Source organism: Artibeus jamaicensis, unplaced genomic scaffold (genome assembly GCF_021234435.1).
Source record: "Artibeus jamaicensis isolate MK-2021 breed Jamaican fruit bat unplaced genomic scaffold, CSHL_Jam_final contig_457, whole genome shotgun sequence".
In the NCBI taxonomy this organism is placed as follows: Eukaryota; Metazoa; Chordata; class Mammalia; order Chiroptera; family Phyllostomidae; genus Artibeus; species Artibeus jamaicensis.
The window spans coordinates 768,658-786,136 of NW_026521840.1; the positions used below are offsets into that span (position 1 = coordinate 768,658).

General features: G+C 44.4%; 1 long non-coding RNA gene across 1 annotated transcript; it reads right to left on the reverse strand.

Moving 5' to 3' along the window:
• Positions 1-10,607: 10,607 nt before the first annotated feature.
• Positions 10,608-17,035, reverse strand: LOC128627615 (uncharacterized). The gene is made up of 3 exons (XR_008391858.1): positions 16,908-17,035; positions 15,556-15,684; positions 10,608-10,947 (listed from the first exon to the last, which is right to left on the reverse strand). It is a non-coding gene; the product is annotated as an uncharacterized LOC128627615 (long non-coding RNA).
• Positions 17,036-17,479: the final 444 nt, after the last annotated feature.

Below are 17,479 nucleotides of genomic sequence, written 5' to 3' on the forward strand. Positions count from 1 at the left end.
GCACTGAGTGCTTCATGGTTTATGAAAGGCTTTTGCCATTGATTCATTCAGCAAATATTTATTGAGTGCCTACTGTGTACTTATTGTGAACAGATGAATGATAATACAGTATAGTAAATGGTATTAGAGAATGCATTCATTCATTCATTCATTCAGATACTTACTGAGTACCCGCCCTGTTTCAAAGTGTTCTAGGCCCTGATAATTCAACAGTGAATAAAACAAGGAAAATTCCCTGCTCTCATGGAGCTTACATTTGAGTCTAGGAGACAGATAATACTCAAAATTAAGTAATATACAAACTGAATCAGATGGTGATAAGTGGCAAAACAGAAAGAAAAGCATGATTATAACAGAGTGCAGCCAGGCCTCCCCCCCAAGGAGGGATTTCTAATGGGGGTTCAGAACTCAGGGTGTCCAGGAAACATTAAAAAATATAGGATGTCCTCACCCCCACAAGTCTGAACTGGGGCATGGGACACATGAAGCAGGGCCATTGAGAGTTGTTCTGCATAGCAACAGTTTTGCAGATAGCCTCCAGGCATGGTCATTTAGCATATCTATAACTTTTAATGGGCTTTATGGATTAAATAGCTGTGACCCTGCTTTGAGCCAGGGAGATGGGATGCAACTGGGAGGCAAACTCCCCCTGGTTACAGCGCCTGCCTGTGTGTGAGCTTGGAGTGAGATCATAGGGCTTTGCAGAGAAAGGGGGACCATGTGGCTTTGGGGCTCCCTTTGTCATGCAGCACAGGAAACTGAGAAGTGAGATGTAGCAGCGATGCAGAGCTCTCTCTTAGCCGTTTGGAAGAATTCAGGAGAGATGCTTCGGGAAGAAAAGGGGTGAAAGGACCCTTGCTGATGGGCCATGAGAAGGTGCCATGTGATTTTGAAGTAAGAACTGCAGATCCCAATAACACAGCTGATGGTGCTGGGAACTGAGGGAGGCCTGGCAGCCAAGCACGGATTGCTGGGAAGAACTGGGGAATACATGAGTTATGGACTTCTATTTCTTTTCCTGAGATACAGTACCCTGGACTGGGAAAGGGGGGCAAGGAAAGACTGTGTGTGTTTGTGTTTCTGGGTGTTTTAAGGGACTTTGGGATCCCAACGAAGACATTAGTCATTACTCTAAGTCTGTATAACTTTTTTTTCTAAATACTTCTTTTTTTTTTTAATTTTTAGAGACAGGGGAAGGGAAGGAGAAAGGGAAACATCAGTGTGTGGCTGCCTCTCACATGCCTTCAGCTGGGGACCTGGCCTGCAACGCAAGCATATGCCCTGACTGGGAATTGAACTATGACCCTTTGGTTTGCGGTCCATGCTCAATCCATTCAGCTATACCAGCCAGGGCCTGTATAACTTTTTGAATAAATAATTATTTTCCTTTTCACCAATCTCTGGCATTAAGACATGTCATTCCCTGGCAGCGGGTAAGGCAAACCTTGTACAGGGAGATGCTGGGAGGGGGCAGTCCATTCAGTAATAGTATTTGGTTCTGCCCTGCTCCAGGTCTGTTCTATAATATGATTGTGTTTTGTTGACGACCCTTTTCCTAGTTCATAGCCAGTACTTTCTCGCTGTGTCCACACATGGTGGAAGGGCCTAGGTAGCTCTGTGGGATCTTTTCTTGACAGCACTAACTCCATTCATTAGGGCTCTACCCTCAAGCCTAACCACCTCTCAGAAGCCCCACCTACTAACTTTCAGGGTTAGGATTTCAACATATGAATTTGAACATTATGAATTTCAACATTCAGACCACAGCAGTTACCTTACTCATTGGCAATGTTAAAGAAAAGACCTAAGGGAGGCAACGAAGGCAAAGAAGGAAGCAGGGAAGGCAGTCGGGGTGGGCTGCTGCAACAATCCAAGTAGGAGATGGTGGGGGCACAGAGTAGGATGGTAGCAGAGGAGATGGAAATAAGCGATCAGAATCTGAATGTGTTTTGAAAATAAAGAAAACAGAATTTGACGATGGATTGGATATTGTTACAGAACAGAGGCCCAATGGGAGGCAATATTTGGCCCACCCAGGGATGCCGAAAACTGCTACAGAAAACAGGGCCCCCCAAGGACGGTATACTAATACCTACTGGGATTGTTTGTCAGCTGCCAGAGGAAAAACATCTCTGAATGCCAGAGATTTGTGAAAAGGAAAGGAAAGGTTTATTTAAAGCGATACAGACTTAAAGTAGTGACTCAATGTACCATTAATATATCAAAGTCCTTTAGGATACCCACAGACGCTCACAGCACTTCTTTCTCCCCCTGGCCTAATTCAGGGTACCATATCTCAGGAAAAGAAGCACACGTCTGTGTTTCAGGTTGCTGGCACTGTCAGCTGTGTCACCATCCAGGCAGGATCTCTAATTACTCCAAAGCCATGTGGCACCTTCTCACGATCTACTGGCAAAGAGTTCTCTCACTCTTCTTCCAGGCAAAGTCTCTCCTGCTTCCCAGGCCACACGGCCAAAGGGAGCACCCCAAAGCCATGTGGGCCTCTTCTACCAGAGCTGCAGGGGTCTGCACTCTGGTTAATACTGCATAGTTCTTTCCTTCACATGGCTGCGAAGAGGGTAGGGTAACCACTCTGGCAAAGCCAAGTGGTAATCCTTCTCACATGGCTGTGGAGGTCCTCACTCTGCCAAAACCACGTGGCTCTCCTACTTGGGCAAGGGAGGGTCCTCACTCTGCCCCAAACCACATGGCCGCTTTCCAATGGCTGCCACATCTGCATTTGAATCCCGGGGCCAGTCCTCCTTTGCAGCCCCATTTTCAACTCCTCCCACAATCAGTTACACCTGCCAGGACTCCTGTACCCTCCTAGCTTTACTGGGCTGCCACAGTGAGTCTGGGCAGGTGTGGTCCCATGGTGTGGAGCCAATCAACTCCAAGCTCTCAGGCAGGCGCTGCAACTCAGGGGGACCAGCCCCCAGTTACATCCTGGGTAAAAGCCACTCCCTTCTCCCTGGCTCAAAGCATGACCACAGCTATTTAACATATCTATGAAACCAGTTAAAGGTTATAGATATGTTAAATAATCATTCCAGAGGTTAGGTGCAAAACTGTTGCTAAACAAAACAGCTCTCAATGGCCCTGCTCCATTTGTCCCTTCCCCCAACTGACACCTGGGGGGGGTGAGGATATCTTAATATTTCCTGGACACCTTGAGTTCTGGACCCCATTCCAAATCCTTTTTTGGGGGTCCCCCTCCTGGCTGTGCCCTGTTACAATATGATAGAGACTATTCAATGATAACAACCTTCTTTTGGGCCTGAGCAACAGGAAGAATTTGCGGTTTGATGAAATGAATAAGACAGCAGAAGAAAGTTTGTGGTGAGGAGGTTGTGGGGTTCATAGATGAGGAACTTATTTTTGGTCATGTTAAGTTTAGGATGCCTATTAGAGATCTGAGTGGAAATGTCAAATGGTAAATAGGCAGTTGGTTAAGTGAGTCTGGCATTGAGAACGAAGGTCTGGTGTGGAGATACCAATTTGGGAGTTTTCAGAACATACTTGATATTTATAGCCACAAAAACAAACGAAACCACATGGTTAGTCTGGGGCCGGATGGTAAACATTTTGCAACAACGTGCAAAATTCTTCAAGGGGGGGAGCCCTAATTTGTAGCATTTTACAATTTCCATCAAGTGAATTCTCCCATTATAACCAAGTGCAATCTATCAACTAGTCGCAAAATTCCTGAAAATTGAACAGTTAGCTCTCACTAGCTAATACAAGTCAGGTTGGCTAGGATAAAATTTGGATCCCAGTGATACAGACCTTCCAGTTAGCCCCAATCTTCCTGACGTGGGCAAAATTAGACACATACTGAATATGAGGTTTGCAAACACATGAGCCTTGAGTCCTTTGGGTATTGGCCCTACTTACCAGAGAAATGGTGGCACGTCCCCCTCACAAAAAATCCTTACTGTCTACAAACTTCTCCAGCGTCTTTGATTTTCCACAGTGCCTCTTTGAGTAGGGGCACCCTCTTCCAAAGTCCCTGGCAAAATGCCAACTCAGTCTTAGCGAGATGGCATCTTAACCTATTGGTCTTAATTAATACATGACTTAGCTTATCACATTAGCTCTAGTCAGTTACTCTGTGGAGCACAGGTTTCTGAGGGAATCAGACACAGGAACAGCAAATCTGGAGCAATGGGAAGGGAGGGGGATACTGAAGGATCACATACATCTACACTGATGTGATTTCATTATTCATTCTGTATAGAAATGGCACCTCCATTTCTCCAGATGATTAGGCATATGCTTGGCAGCCATCCTCAACGCATCCTTCTCCTGCAAACCCACTCTCACATGTAGTCAGTCACCAAGTCATATTAATTATACATCCTGAATATCTCTTGAGTCTGTTTACTTTCCCTCCAATGCTACTGAAACATACTAATTTAAGCTATATATATATCTTTTACCTAGAATTTAGCCTCTTAGCTAGTTTTCCTGCCTTCAGGCTAACCACCTTGCCAATTCATCTCCACAAAGCAGCTACAGTGATGTTTTTAAAATGCAAATCTGATGGCGCTCTCCTGCTAAAAATACCCTTGTAGCTTCCAGTTATGTGTATCCTATTATTAGAATAAAAATGGAAAACCCCTCCATACCTTACAAAGCCTGGCAAGGTCAGGCCCTAGCTACCTCTTGAACTTCACTTTGTACTATATTCTTTTGCTCTAAACTACAGCTATGACCAAATGTTTTAAGCTATTTCTTACCTAAGGACCTTTGCATACATTTCTCTCTGCCTGGACCTTTCCTTGTTTGCCTCCCTTGCTTCTGTCCCTGAGTGTCGCCTAATAATACCTTCTCATTCTTCAAACTGTAACAGGGTACAGCTAGGGGGGGCAAAGAGGGATTTGTAATGGGGGTCCAGAACTCAGGGTGTCAAGGATATACATACACACACACACACACACACACACATATGAATGATATATGAATGATGTCCTCACCCCCACAAGTCTGAGCTGGGGGATGGGACACATGGATCAGGGCCATTGAGAGTTGTTCTGCATAGCAACAGCTTTGCAATAACCTCAGGCATGGTCATTTCACATTTATCTTTTACCTGGTTTCATGGATATGTTAAATAGCTGTGGCCAAGCTTTGAGCCAGGGAGATGAGAGTGACTTCTACCCAGGATGCAACTGGGAAGCAGCTCTCCCTGGTTACATCACTTTTGTGAGAGTGTGGAGTAAGGGGACCTTGTGGCATTGGCAAGAAAGAGGGGGACTGCATGGCTTTGGGGCTCCCTTTGCCATACAGCTTAGGAAGCTGGAAAGCAAGATGTAGCAGCGATGCAGAGCTCTCTCTTTGCAGTTTGGAAGAATGCAGGAGAGACACTGTGGGGAGGAAAGGGGTGAAAGGACTCTCACTGGCCGGCCATGAGAAGGGGACAGGCGGGTTTGGATTAAGATCTGGAGATCGCAGCGTGACACAGCTGATGGTGCTGGGAACCGAGGGAGGCCTGCCAGCCGAGCACGGATTACTGGGAAGAACCAGGGGCTACCTGAGCCAGGCTTCTATTTATTTTCCTGAGATACGGTTCCCTGGAGTGGGCAAAGAGGGGGATGAGGGACTGTGTGTTTGTGGGTGTTTCAAGGGACTTTGGGATTTTGATGAAGACATGAAGTCATTACTCTTAAGTCTGTATCACTTGAATAAATAATTCCTTTCCTTTTCACCAGTCTCTAACATGGAGAGCTATAATTCTCTGGCGATGGGAAAGGCAAACCTAGTACAGGAGACCCCAGGAGAAGGGGGGTCAATTTGTTAACATTGTGGGACCCCCTTCCCTGGCGGCCAATCATGGAAAATCATGGGAGACCACCTGTGCAGTACCTTTAAAGTAATACAAGTATTTCTACATGTGCAGTAAAAAACCACCAAAACTAGCCTGGAAGGATCCGCCCTATAAGAATAGAGTCCCTCCAGCCCATGAGGTCAGTCTCTGCTTGGAGTTGGCCTGCTCCCATGTTCTCGGCTATAAACTCTGGGTGTTTGGTTCAATTCTTTGTCCCGATCATCAAGGACCTGGTTACCTGTGACAATGATATTTTGTCCCCTGCCCCCACAGGTCCATTCTGCAATAAGATCTTACTTGAAAAGTTGCTTTCTCTAGTAAATCCTCCAAGAGTACACATAGCTAGGTTAGGTCCACCTAGTATAAGCTTTTAAGCACTCTGCATTTGCTCTTCTGACATTCAAAGAGCTCTTTCATGGTCTACCTTCCCTATCAAGCTGTTAGCATCAGAAGAATTAAAAGTAGTTTGCTTTGTTCACTGTTTCACTTTTCCATATCACATAATAGATGATCACTAAATATTTTTGAATGAATCAATGAATTACTATCTTACAGGACCCTTAAATTCATTATATTTAAGCTGAAATTATTATCTCTACTTGCTCCATCATACCTACTCTCTGTTTTAGTATTTTACATATTAATTTACAGCATCACTGGCTTCTATACATTCTCTCAAAAATAGAGCCTGAGACAAGTATTTAGAAACAGCAATTTATTTAGGAGATGATCCCAGGAATCACGAGTGAGGGAGCAGAGAGAGATATCAAAAGAGCAAATTTAGTACAAAGATGCATTATTGAGGTCATTGCTCTAGACAACGGAAGTTTGATTCCACTAGGATCTCTGAGAAGCACACAGGATGCCTCCCAGAACTGTCTACCCAAATATGTTTCAGAGGCTCAATGATACAGCTAATCCCATTTCCCTTCCTCCACTGACTGAGGGTTGCCTGTGTGGAGCATTTATCTTCCCTGCACTCACTTCTGGGTTCTTTTGAGAAAGTTCCCCAGCAACAGAAAAAGCACTAGGGTAGACTTGAGAAAGATGCTGTGTGCTTTTGAGGTAGGACACTAACAGCTAGGAGGGAGTCAGAACTGTCCATTACAGCTGTAGCTAAAACTCAGTGGTGGTCTATGGAGATGGGATATGGGTGCCAAACGTTTCTGCTTAACCATTGTATTATTTTCTAGAACTGTGTAACAAATTCCCCAAACTTGGCAATTGAAATCAAAACTCATTTACTAGCTCAAAATTCATTGTTAGAAGTCTGGGTGAGTATAGCTGGGTTCACTGCTTACAAGTTGTACAAGACAAGAAGGCTTTGCTCTCACAAGGCTGAAATGAAGATGTTGGCCAGTCTGAGCTCTCATCTGTAGGTGATGTGTAGATGACAGCAGTTACACCATTATCCTGCGTCCCTAAATGCATCAATAAGCAAGCCCTCCTAACACCACCAGCAGGCTTGGACCTTCTGCATTGGATTGTTACATGAAAGAGAAAAAAAACTGTTATTCTTAGGCTGAGCCTCTTTTAAGTGGTTGGGTAGGCTCTTCAATGATTTTTAAGGCTCTCTTAGATAAGTTTAAAAGTTCCCCTCAGGCATTCCCCAAAGAGCTCTGCTGTGTGTGCATGCGCTGGGTGACACCTGCCCACAAAAGCAAAGCGCTCCTGAAAAGCGAAGAGCTCTGCTCTGCACCTGTGCCAGTCGATGCCCGCTCACCTCAGGAACTGGTAAAACAAAGACATCTACTCCATGTCTGCGTGAAGGACACAGACATATATAAGTCAGACCCTGGCAGCAGTGCGGGCAGCCATATTCTTCGTTAGTGTTTGCTCCCTTGACGGACCAAACTCCCTTTCTTCCTGCCCTCTACTTTGTTTTCAGTAAACCTTCTTTTGAATCTGATGTCCATCTTGGGAGGGGGGGATGACAAGAATCCTTTTGCTGGTGACATTCTTGGGAGTAAACTTTAGTTCTATTTGTTACAGCTGTTTGCGCATATGGCAAGCATGTAAAAAGCTGCTGAGGGTGACATCCAATGGTTCAAAGACTGGCCTGGGGCTGACTTCACAGACTCGATTTTCCCCGGATCTCACTAATTCCTAGGCTCTTTTTTTTTGTCTGAAGTCTCCCCTTTCCTGAACGATTCATTTCAATGCCTTCTTTGCCTTAAAGACTGAGTCTCCCCCTTGACCTTCAGCTCAGCTTGCCCACCTTTCAGCTTCACTTGCTACTGTGTATAAGCCACATCCACAGGAAACTCTTTATGTCCCTTAGAAGCCTCAGAAAAAGGGAGGGTGTGGTTCAAATATTTAAAGCTTTGCAAGCATCATTATTGCAGTAGGAATCCTAATCCTCTTTTTTCCCATTCCTCCTCTTTTTATCACTTTCTTCCTTTTCTTCAAAATATGATTCAAAATCCTTCTATGAGAATAAAATCCCTATAACTTCATACAACCTCTTACATTACTCTCTTACTATGCATACCCTTTTGCATCCTGAACTACCATAACAGCTTGTTTTTTCGGGGGGCCGGGAAGGGGCTTAAGTAGTATGGCTACAACCTCTCCTACTTTCTTTCATTGTCCATTTTGTACTTACTGATATTGGAAGGAGAGAGAGGAATTTGCTTTGTAACTGAGAAAAGGAGGAGGGGACATGGGTTTTAGGAGAGATGGGGAGTCAGATTCAAGGGAAAGAGTGCACCTCGGACAGGTGCAAGCCTCAGATGTTTTGGAGGGTGGGGCACAATCATTTTGTTTAGATGGGAACTAGCAATGCTGTTTTGGAATCCAGGTGACGACAACTGGCATGAAATTGGATAAAGGTCCTTCTGTTCAGTTCCACATGGAGCCTCACACTACTCTGGCACCCCAGGGAGTGGCAATTTGTAGGAAGTGAGCAGTAGCATCAGTGGCCCACACTTGGCTTCCACATCACGGGCATCATCTTCAAGAGTTAACAGCGAGGCTCCTCAGAGCAGCTTTGCAGGAGGCAGATGTTGCCAAATGGGAACCAGTGCATGAGAAAGAAAACAGCAATCACTGTGTTGTGACTACAGCGGAAATACCGATTGCAAACACCATTGCCCCCTTCCCTGCACCTCACCCCCACACGTTGGAGACGCCCAGTAAAGTTTAAGAGATATTGGAGGCCCCCTGTTAGCAAGTGGGAGTGGGAATGAGAACTACATGCTCTTAACGTTAATGGACTGTGTATGTATCCACTGGCTAGTGAGGCCCAGAGGCAATTTGGTTAACTATATGTATTTGAATTCCCTTATATATGCTTTGTAAATATTCCTGGCTCTTGTCCTAAGTGTCCATTTTCAGTATCAATTTATGTTCCTTGTGAATAGAGACAATGTATTTTTTATCTCTGTTTTTGCTCTCTGAGACTTTAAAACCCTGTGTTTGTCCTATAGAAATCTTTTTGCTTCAGTTTCACTCCATCTTCCTTTCTCAGACATCCCCTGGTGTGCAGAAATTGGTTTCCACATATCTCGACCCCCAGCCCTTCTCTATGTTAACTACTTAATGACCACAATTTTATACAAAGACAATTGCTTTGTTAGCATCCAAATACTAGCATTTTATTTATAATGCATATATTTAAAGTATGAGTGCTTGCTTATTTGCTTTCATATCCAATAACTGGTATGCTCCACAATACAGTCTATAATAAATCTATATATTATTTAGTAGATTTCATTTACAACATCCAGAAAGTTTTCATATTTCAATTGTCAATACTATTTGAACACATATGCCTTAAAATGGTCTCATTCACATTATAATGACAACTTTGTCTTATCAAAACAAGTATACATACAGCACTATTATCACATACTAATTCTGCTTCAAACATGGACAACATTAATTAATATTAACTTCAGGCAAGCCATTACTTAAGAAAAACTTCAGGGGGATGGGGTAATTGGTCGTTTGGGAGTTGGTTCTCTTTTTTTCCTCTCCTTTTAAATAAAAAAGAAAAACACATTGCTTACAATTCAGCACATTTACTTACTTTGCTATAGTCAGTACTTAAAATATCAGCTACATGTGCCAAGATTATAGACTTTCTTTTTCTCATCTTCATGACAGATATTACTACATTATGAGCCTGATACTAAACAACATTCCTATCTGTGTATTCAGCTGCCCAGCCCTGGTAAGTAAATGAGCGGTACAGAGCTTCTATTTACTCACACCCACCACCAAATCAAAGATGAAGAGTGAATAAAATGTAGATGTAAAATGTGTGATAGCATGTGTGATAGCTTTGCTTTCACTGTACAACAAAACAGTGACAAAAAGAAACCTACTACCAAGTTGCTTATAACCTGTAATAAAACTGTAGACAGCTTTCAAACAATGAACAGCTTAATTAACAGATCAGCTACAACATGAACTCTTGCTTTTGGAATTCACTGTACAATTGTCATTCTTCTGTCCTTTCTCTTCGTGTTGTTCTGCAGTATGTCATTTTCTTGCCCAAGGTTTTATTTCATATTATGTCACTTTTTATTGTTTCATGTCCAATTTCTTTCTTTCTTGTAATTTCATGTTGTTTCATTTCTTGTCATATTATGCTATGTTGCTTTGTCACAGATGGTACACTTCACATGTCAGTTTACTGCATTTTTAGGAAATAAGATCAGGAAAGCTATGAAATATATTTTTCTCCTGATCTCTTTGATATTCTTCCTGGGCTCTCTGCAGCTTGCGACCCTTCAGCCTCCACTTGTGAAAACAGTATGTCACAAAGGAGGTCATTACCAATGAGAAAATAATTATCAACACTATTATCAAGGCCACTGTGGAAGACAGAGGAGCCTCCAGATGGGTGGCTTCAGCCTTTATGGTTGCATTCAGCTTATCAACATTCTCATAGTCCTCAGAAGTCCAGAAGGCAGGCATGAATGCTAAGTTGAAGGGTGATCTCATTGGAAGAAAAAGCAACAATGAAAGCGTTCCTCTCACAGCTTCCTGGCTTGAAGACGGCTGGAGAGTAGACTTGGATTTTCTGTTCCGGAAAATGGCAGCAATCTCCACTAGGTGGCCTCAGAAGCTGGTTTTGAAGACAGTGGAGTCAACTTTCCATTAATACTGGGTTCCTGAAGTTAAATTTGAAACAAGTTTTAAAACCCCAAGTGTAACTGCGACACACACAAGACGCAGGCAGTTCATTGAGTAGGATAGGGTACATTAATGATATTTTCAGAGAGGCAGCAGAACCCTGTGTCCTTTCTCTTTGATGTTAGTATTCACGCCCTTTAGCAACAAGCATGTCCCTTAAAGTCTTTAAGGAGAAATTAAGCATTTTCTAAAATTGTAGAAAATTGGGAATCTAGAAAAATAAACTGGGCCAAAATGGCAGGTATTTGGCAAGTGTTTTAACTCTACTTAAAGGAATACATTATCTGAAACCAGGAGAAAACAGTCATTTTGGATACACACCAACCCATGTAACCTGTGGTATAGACAACACAATACTATTTTCGACCTCCATCCTAGAGTAGTTCCCTTGATTGGCTGGTTTCAATGCAAGGACTCTGACAATGTAGTTAATGTAGAATAACAACAAATCTGAAAATAACAAATGCTTAAAAATATTTTTTTCAGACCCTGGCTGGTGTAGCTCAGTGGATTGAGCGTGGGCCTGCGAACCAGAGTATCGTGGTTCGATTCCCAGTCAGGGCACATGCCTGGGTTGCAGGCCAGTTCCCAGCAGGGGACAAATAAGAGGCAACCATGCATTGATATTTCTCTCCCACTCTTTCTCCTTCCCTTCCCCTCTTGCAAAAAATAAATAAAATATTTAAAATATATATATATTTTTCAAACCACATGCTTATATGCTGCTATTTTCATAATTACCATCTCTCCTTAACCCCAGTACTGCTCTGTGACCCTTCCTCAATTTGGGGAATTCTGAGTGATAACTTTTTTGGGGGGAATAATTATATATACCACAATCATAATGAATTTCTTTTTTAATTTTAATTTTATTGTCATTCAAGCACAGTTGTCTGCCTTTTCCCCTGCCACTCTCCTCCCACCCCAGCCATCCCCACGTAATGAATTTCTTCATGGAAGTCTGTAGTAGCCCTCCCCGTAAAGGGGAACTCACTGTCTGATTGCTAATTAACGATGTTGTTGAGCACTTTCCAATTCTAACACACTCCTGTTTACTATAAATTGGCATACTTTTATTATTAAAATGAACTAAATTAAATTAGCACTTTTCTCTAATCAAAGCACATATGCTCCCACAATATGTTAATTTCCAGAACAGTTTAAATGCTGGATTTTAGAGAAGTGGGGGGGGGCAAGAAATATGATGCACCTTGATAAAAAGACAGGATAGCAGATGTAAGGGGATGCACACGAGAAATAAAATAGTGGTATAAATTTATGGAAATGTAAACAAACTAGTCAAAGGTCAAAGTTCATGTTACAGGCAGTACACATTATGTTCTACTGCCCAAAATGTACAACACAGCGCAGAGGTGCTGCAGAAAGATCCTCCCATCAGTGACTCCAAGATTTAAATCAGAATAATCCCCATTTTGAGCAATTTATTCTTTTTGGTGGGTACCATTTGAAAAATGCAGCTTCTGAGAGTCCCTCAATGAGTATGTGGGGGATATATTTTGCTCACATCCAAAGATTTGAATGACTACACCATTATGTAAATCTCTTTGGATAAAATAGAAAATTCAACATAAAAATGACAAGGTAAATTTAGCTTTTGAGAGGGGAGCTGGGGTTCCATTTTATTACATTTAAAGAGCCCCTACCTTGTAGCTCCTGCTTTTAAAAGTGACCCATGTATCATGGTAGAGCAAGGCAGGCAAAAAGGAAGGCTTACATTTCTCTTCCCTTGGCCTTTTCAGATACTCAAAGGCAGAGATGTGTTGAGGCCATGGGCATGTTCTTCCCCCCAAGAGGCCAATTTATTCTCTTTTTAGAAAGATTTAACTTATTTTTAGACAGAGGGGAAGGGAGGGAGAAAGAGAGGGAGAGAAACATTAATGTGTGGATGCCTCTCCTGCGCCCCCCAATGGGGACATGGCCCGCAACCCAGGCATGTGCCCTCACTGGGAATCGAATGGGCGACCCTTTGGTTTGCAGGCCTGCGCTCAATCCCCTGAGCCATACCAGGCAGGGCCCAGATTATTCTTTAAAGAGCATCTCCCCTTCCCCCCACCACCCTGCGTTTCAGATCTATCTTCTGGCTTCATTAAAGGAACCTGTAGAGTTGGAGATATATCTCTGGAGTTTCATCAAATCATAGAATGCTAGACTATCATGGCTGGCAGAGGCTTTAAAGCAGTTAAAACTCTCTCTACTCCCCTTATATTTCAGTTTAATAGGCTGAGAGTCCAACTAGGAAGATGGGAAACCAGTTTGGAACTTTTAAAGTGATACACTGTCTGCAGCAGAGAATGAAATACCAAGTTTCCAATACCAGTTAAGTCATGGATTAAAGATTCAGTGTGAAGTATTTGTGTGGATTGGAGAACTGCTGCTGTGCTTGCTTTGGCAAGCAAGGGAAGTAGTGTGCTCTGGCAAACTGCTTTTCAAATAACCTTTAAAAACTGTCCCCATTCCTTACAGCAGCCTTAGTTTGATGGAAGCAGATCTTACTGACTGTGCAGTCCAGTTTGTGGCCATGAGCCAGTCTCACCTTTGCTGCTCAATAGACCATGGAGATCATCTCATGGCAACTGACTTTGGCTCCACTAGAAGACTACAACTCACAAAAGAATTTCTGTCACCAACTGTCACGTGCTGGGGCCAAACTACTTGGATAGTGGTTTCTACCACAGGGCGATCTCTTCTCCATCTATAATGTCTTTGTGTAAAATAATAATAAGCTCCTTACAAATAAAACACGCTCTTCTCAGACAAAAACAAAACTGTCCCCATTCAGCTCTGTGCGCAGTCCCCCACCTTAGCCCTCCAAAACTGGAATCTCATTAATGTCATGGAGTAGCCCACAGAGGGAAGACAAACCCAGAGCTCCTGCTCTCTTCCATGGCACTGTCAAATTACATGAGTGAATGATGATTTACATCAGAAGGAGCTTTCACAATTGGTCATACCAGTCATTAGTGTAAGTACAGATTTGGTTTTGAGTAACAGAGGGCACATAATGAAGCTTTAAATGATACAACTAGTGATTTCATTATGTCTATGCAATGTTGTATCACATTTCCTCTGTTTAGCAAAGTTTAAACTTCTAAGAAGAAATTTCAAGGGACAGGGAATGAAGGCAGGGGTGGGGTAATTGGAGGCCACAGATAAAATCAGTCCCTATACCAATTCTAGGCACTTATTCCTTGATTTCAAGTGAATCCAACAAATATTCATCAAACTAAAGTGTGTTCATGTTCGTGTGTGTGTGTGTGTGTGTGTGTGTGTGTGTGTGTGGTGCATGCAGAGGATACAGAGGGGCGGGATTCAGCTACAGACACAGAGAAGGCCTCCAGCCTCCTGGCCTCAGTACCCTGCCACAGGTACCATCGTGAAAATGAGTCCTGTCAGTGTACGTGTCACATGTCCAAGTCTATCAGCTTGTTCTTTTTCTCATTCCTGAAATTCAGCATCTGAAGTTCAAAGAACTTGCTAAAACCAACTCAAATTGATCACTTACCACTGTCTCTAAGGATATGTTCTTGTCTTCACTCCCTCCTCCCATGCCCTCCCTCTCTACCCTATAAGCCCTCCCCATGAAAAATTATCTCCCACACAATTTATGGATTTTACTTCAGTAGACACGCAAGAGAAAAAAAGCAGAAATCGAGACTCCATGGCCTAAAACTTTCTTTTATATATGTTTGTAAGAGTCATTGGTGATCATTGTGTCTATTTTAATGGTACTTTAGCATAGGTGGTAATAAAAATGTCTTCCATTAATCTGGATCTAAAAGGTTTTGAAATGCAGATAGTATTAAAATAAAAACATAAAAGACAGATACCATTAAAGCAGCATAGCACTAAAGCCCTAAGTCCCCAGTCAAGTTTTCTAGCACTATAGTTGTCCTAGGGAGGGGCAGGCACCAGCACATTTCTTATTTCGGTAGCCTGATGCCGAGCTAGTCTGCACTTAAAGCCGCCAGAAAGGAAGGGAGATGGATGGGACAGCCAGGGTTGCATTGCAGGTCTGCACATGCTTAGGGACCATCTTTGAAAACCACACACTGAAAATTATTGTCAACTCTTTATTCCTCCACAACTATCTGTAAGTCTATTCTCTTGCCCGAGTCTAGATGTATTGCTTTCGCAGATTAATTCCCTACCCCCACCCAAAATCAGGGTTATTGGCAGGTATACATTGGTTTCCATTTTAATCTGAGGTGGGGTAATCAATCACCTTAACGGTTACCTATCTGCCCCACCCCCCAGAATGCATCACTGAACTATTATTTCTTCTTTGAATTTCACCTCACGTCTGATGGGACATGGAGGTGGTAGATACTCTGAGAGGGAAATTATTACCACTCCCAAGTCAGGGCAGTTGAAAACACATTGCTAGTAAGGGTAGAATAAGATATTTGCTTTCAAGATAAGAAGATGGAAAAGAAGATAGGAAGACAGGAGCACTACTGTGTCATAGTTCCGTGAAGGTAGTGGGGGTAGGGCAGTCTAGGATTCAAACGGAGGGAAGAACTGGAGGATATTATACTCTTCCGTGGCTCCACCCTTCCCCAGGATACCTGAGGTCCAATGCAGAAGGCACAGACAGTCTCAGGGCGCTATTCTCTCCTTCAGGCTTCCATCTTCTGGGCCATTCAGATGGTTGGTGCAGCTACTACTGTCCTCAGACGGAGATGCCAGATACGATTCTGAAATGAATAGGGTCCATCCTCTGCGTAGGCCAGTAGTGTGCCTGCTCCACCCCACCCCACCCCACCCCACATCACCCCTCCCCACCCTGCCCTTTCCCTCCCTCCACCACTTCTCCCTCAATGTGGGATGAAACCTGTGTGTCTCAAAAGCGCTCTCAGGTTTGGGCTGGGGGATCACTGCTCCTGGGCTCCCGGAGGGTCAGCTTCCTGCTTTCCCACCCCTTTTCCAGGCGGGGTGTGGTGTCTCAGCTGTTACCTCCAGAACTATGTTGAGGTAGAGGGCCCTCGTGAAGAGATTGGAGATTTAGTACCGGCGTCCTTGGCACCAGCTGGATGACTGAGAATTCTGGAGGGATGGTATCACCGCCCACCGCCACACACACAGACACTGCTTCCCTCTCTTTTGGTTCCCACTCTCTCATCCCCTCCCCCTCCCTTTCTCCCAGTAATCCCAGAGCAGACGCATCCTTGGGGAGGGGTGGCCTGGGAGGAGCCTAGACATTCTGGGGACCCTTATATAGCAAGTTAGGGTCCCATCTCCACAAGTAGGGCCCAGGAATCCGATTGGATGCCGGCCCAACTGCAGGAAGCCAGCAGCCTGGGGATAGGGCCCTAGGACCCCAGCTCTGTCCATAGCTGCAGCTGGATCCGAATGCGGGTGACGAAGGGGCGAGTGCCCCAGAGGTGGACGCCCGGCTCCGCCCCCCGTATGCCTGTCCCATCCCCATTCTCAAGGAGAGCTCTGTCACGGACGCTCAAGTCCGCAGCCCTCCGCACAGGTGCGCCACGCTTTCCGCCATTGTCTCTTCTGCGCCTTCAGCTGCATTACTAGCTGAAATCTGCGGGAGCCTGAGCCTGGTTCTTGCAAATGGGTAAAACGAAGTTAAGAGAGGTTAAGACAGCCTCCTGGCTCAAGGTTATGTTGCAAGGTTGAGGCTGGGTTGGGGAGAAATCCCAGGCTTTTGGAGTCCCAGAACACTGCACTTTTCTCATCTGGAGTCCAACGCCGCCTCCCCAAAGCCTTGCGCGCTCAGCAGCACCCACACGCACAAACCTCATCCTGTCCTTACAAGTGTTTCTTTATGGCTAGAGCTCACTCTTTACCTCTTGACTCCCCATTACCCCCAGCCCAGCTCTGTTTGTCAGTGCCAAAGCCCCACCACCTACCCACTCACCCACCCACCCAGGTTTTCATCGAATGGGTGAGCGAGGCTTCCTACCTGTGCGGTTCCTGTACTAGGAACTGAGCTGGGCTCTAGATGATGCCTCAGATCCAAGGGTGCAGGGCTGTGTGTGTTGAGGGGGTCGGGTGCCAGCAGAGGACTGCTGCAGCCAGGGAAGCTCACTGTTAGTGCTGTCTCCCTCAGCAACTGAGCACAGCCTAGAACTGTTCAACTTTATTTAGGGGAATGTGGTCACGTGGGCGCGACCAAGAAAGGAGAAACGTGGCAAATGAAATCAGGTCACGGCGTCCCGGCTGCCTCCGCCCTGCCCCTCCCTTCTCACCACTGCTCGCCTGGAAGCCGCGCTACGGCTTCTAGCGGGATCGGGGAGACTGGTTTATTCCAGGTTTTTGCTGATTATGAAGTGGAGAGACAAGTGGAGATTAGGGCAACAACCGATTGACCACCTCCAGGTTCTGGAGAGGCGCGCCCCACCTGAGTGGACCTTAATGGGAGCCCTGGTGTAATTCATTGCTTTTGTTCTCTGTGTCTAAAACGGTGCCTGGCATAGAGGGGGCGCTGGGTAACCACAGCTGGTTGCATTGGAGAGAATGTACAGCATAGGTACA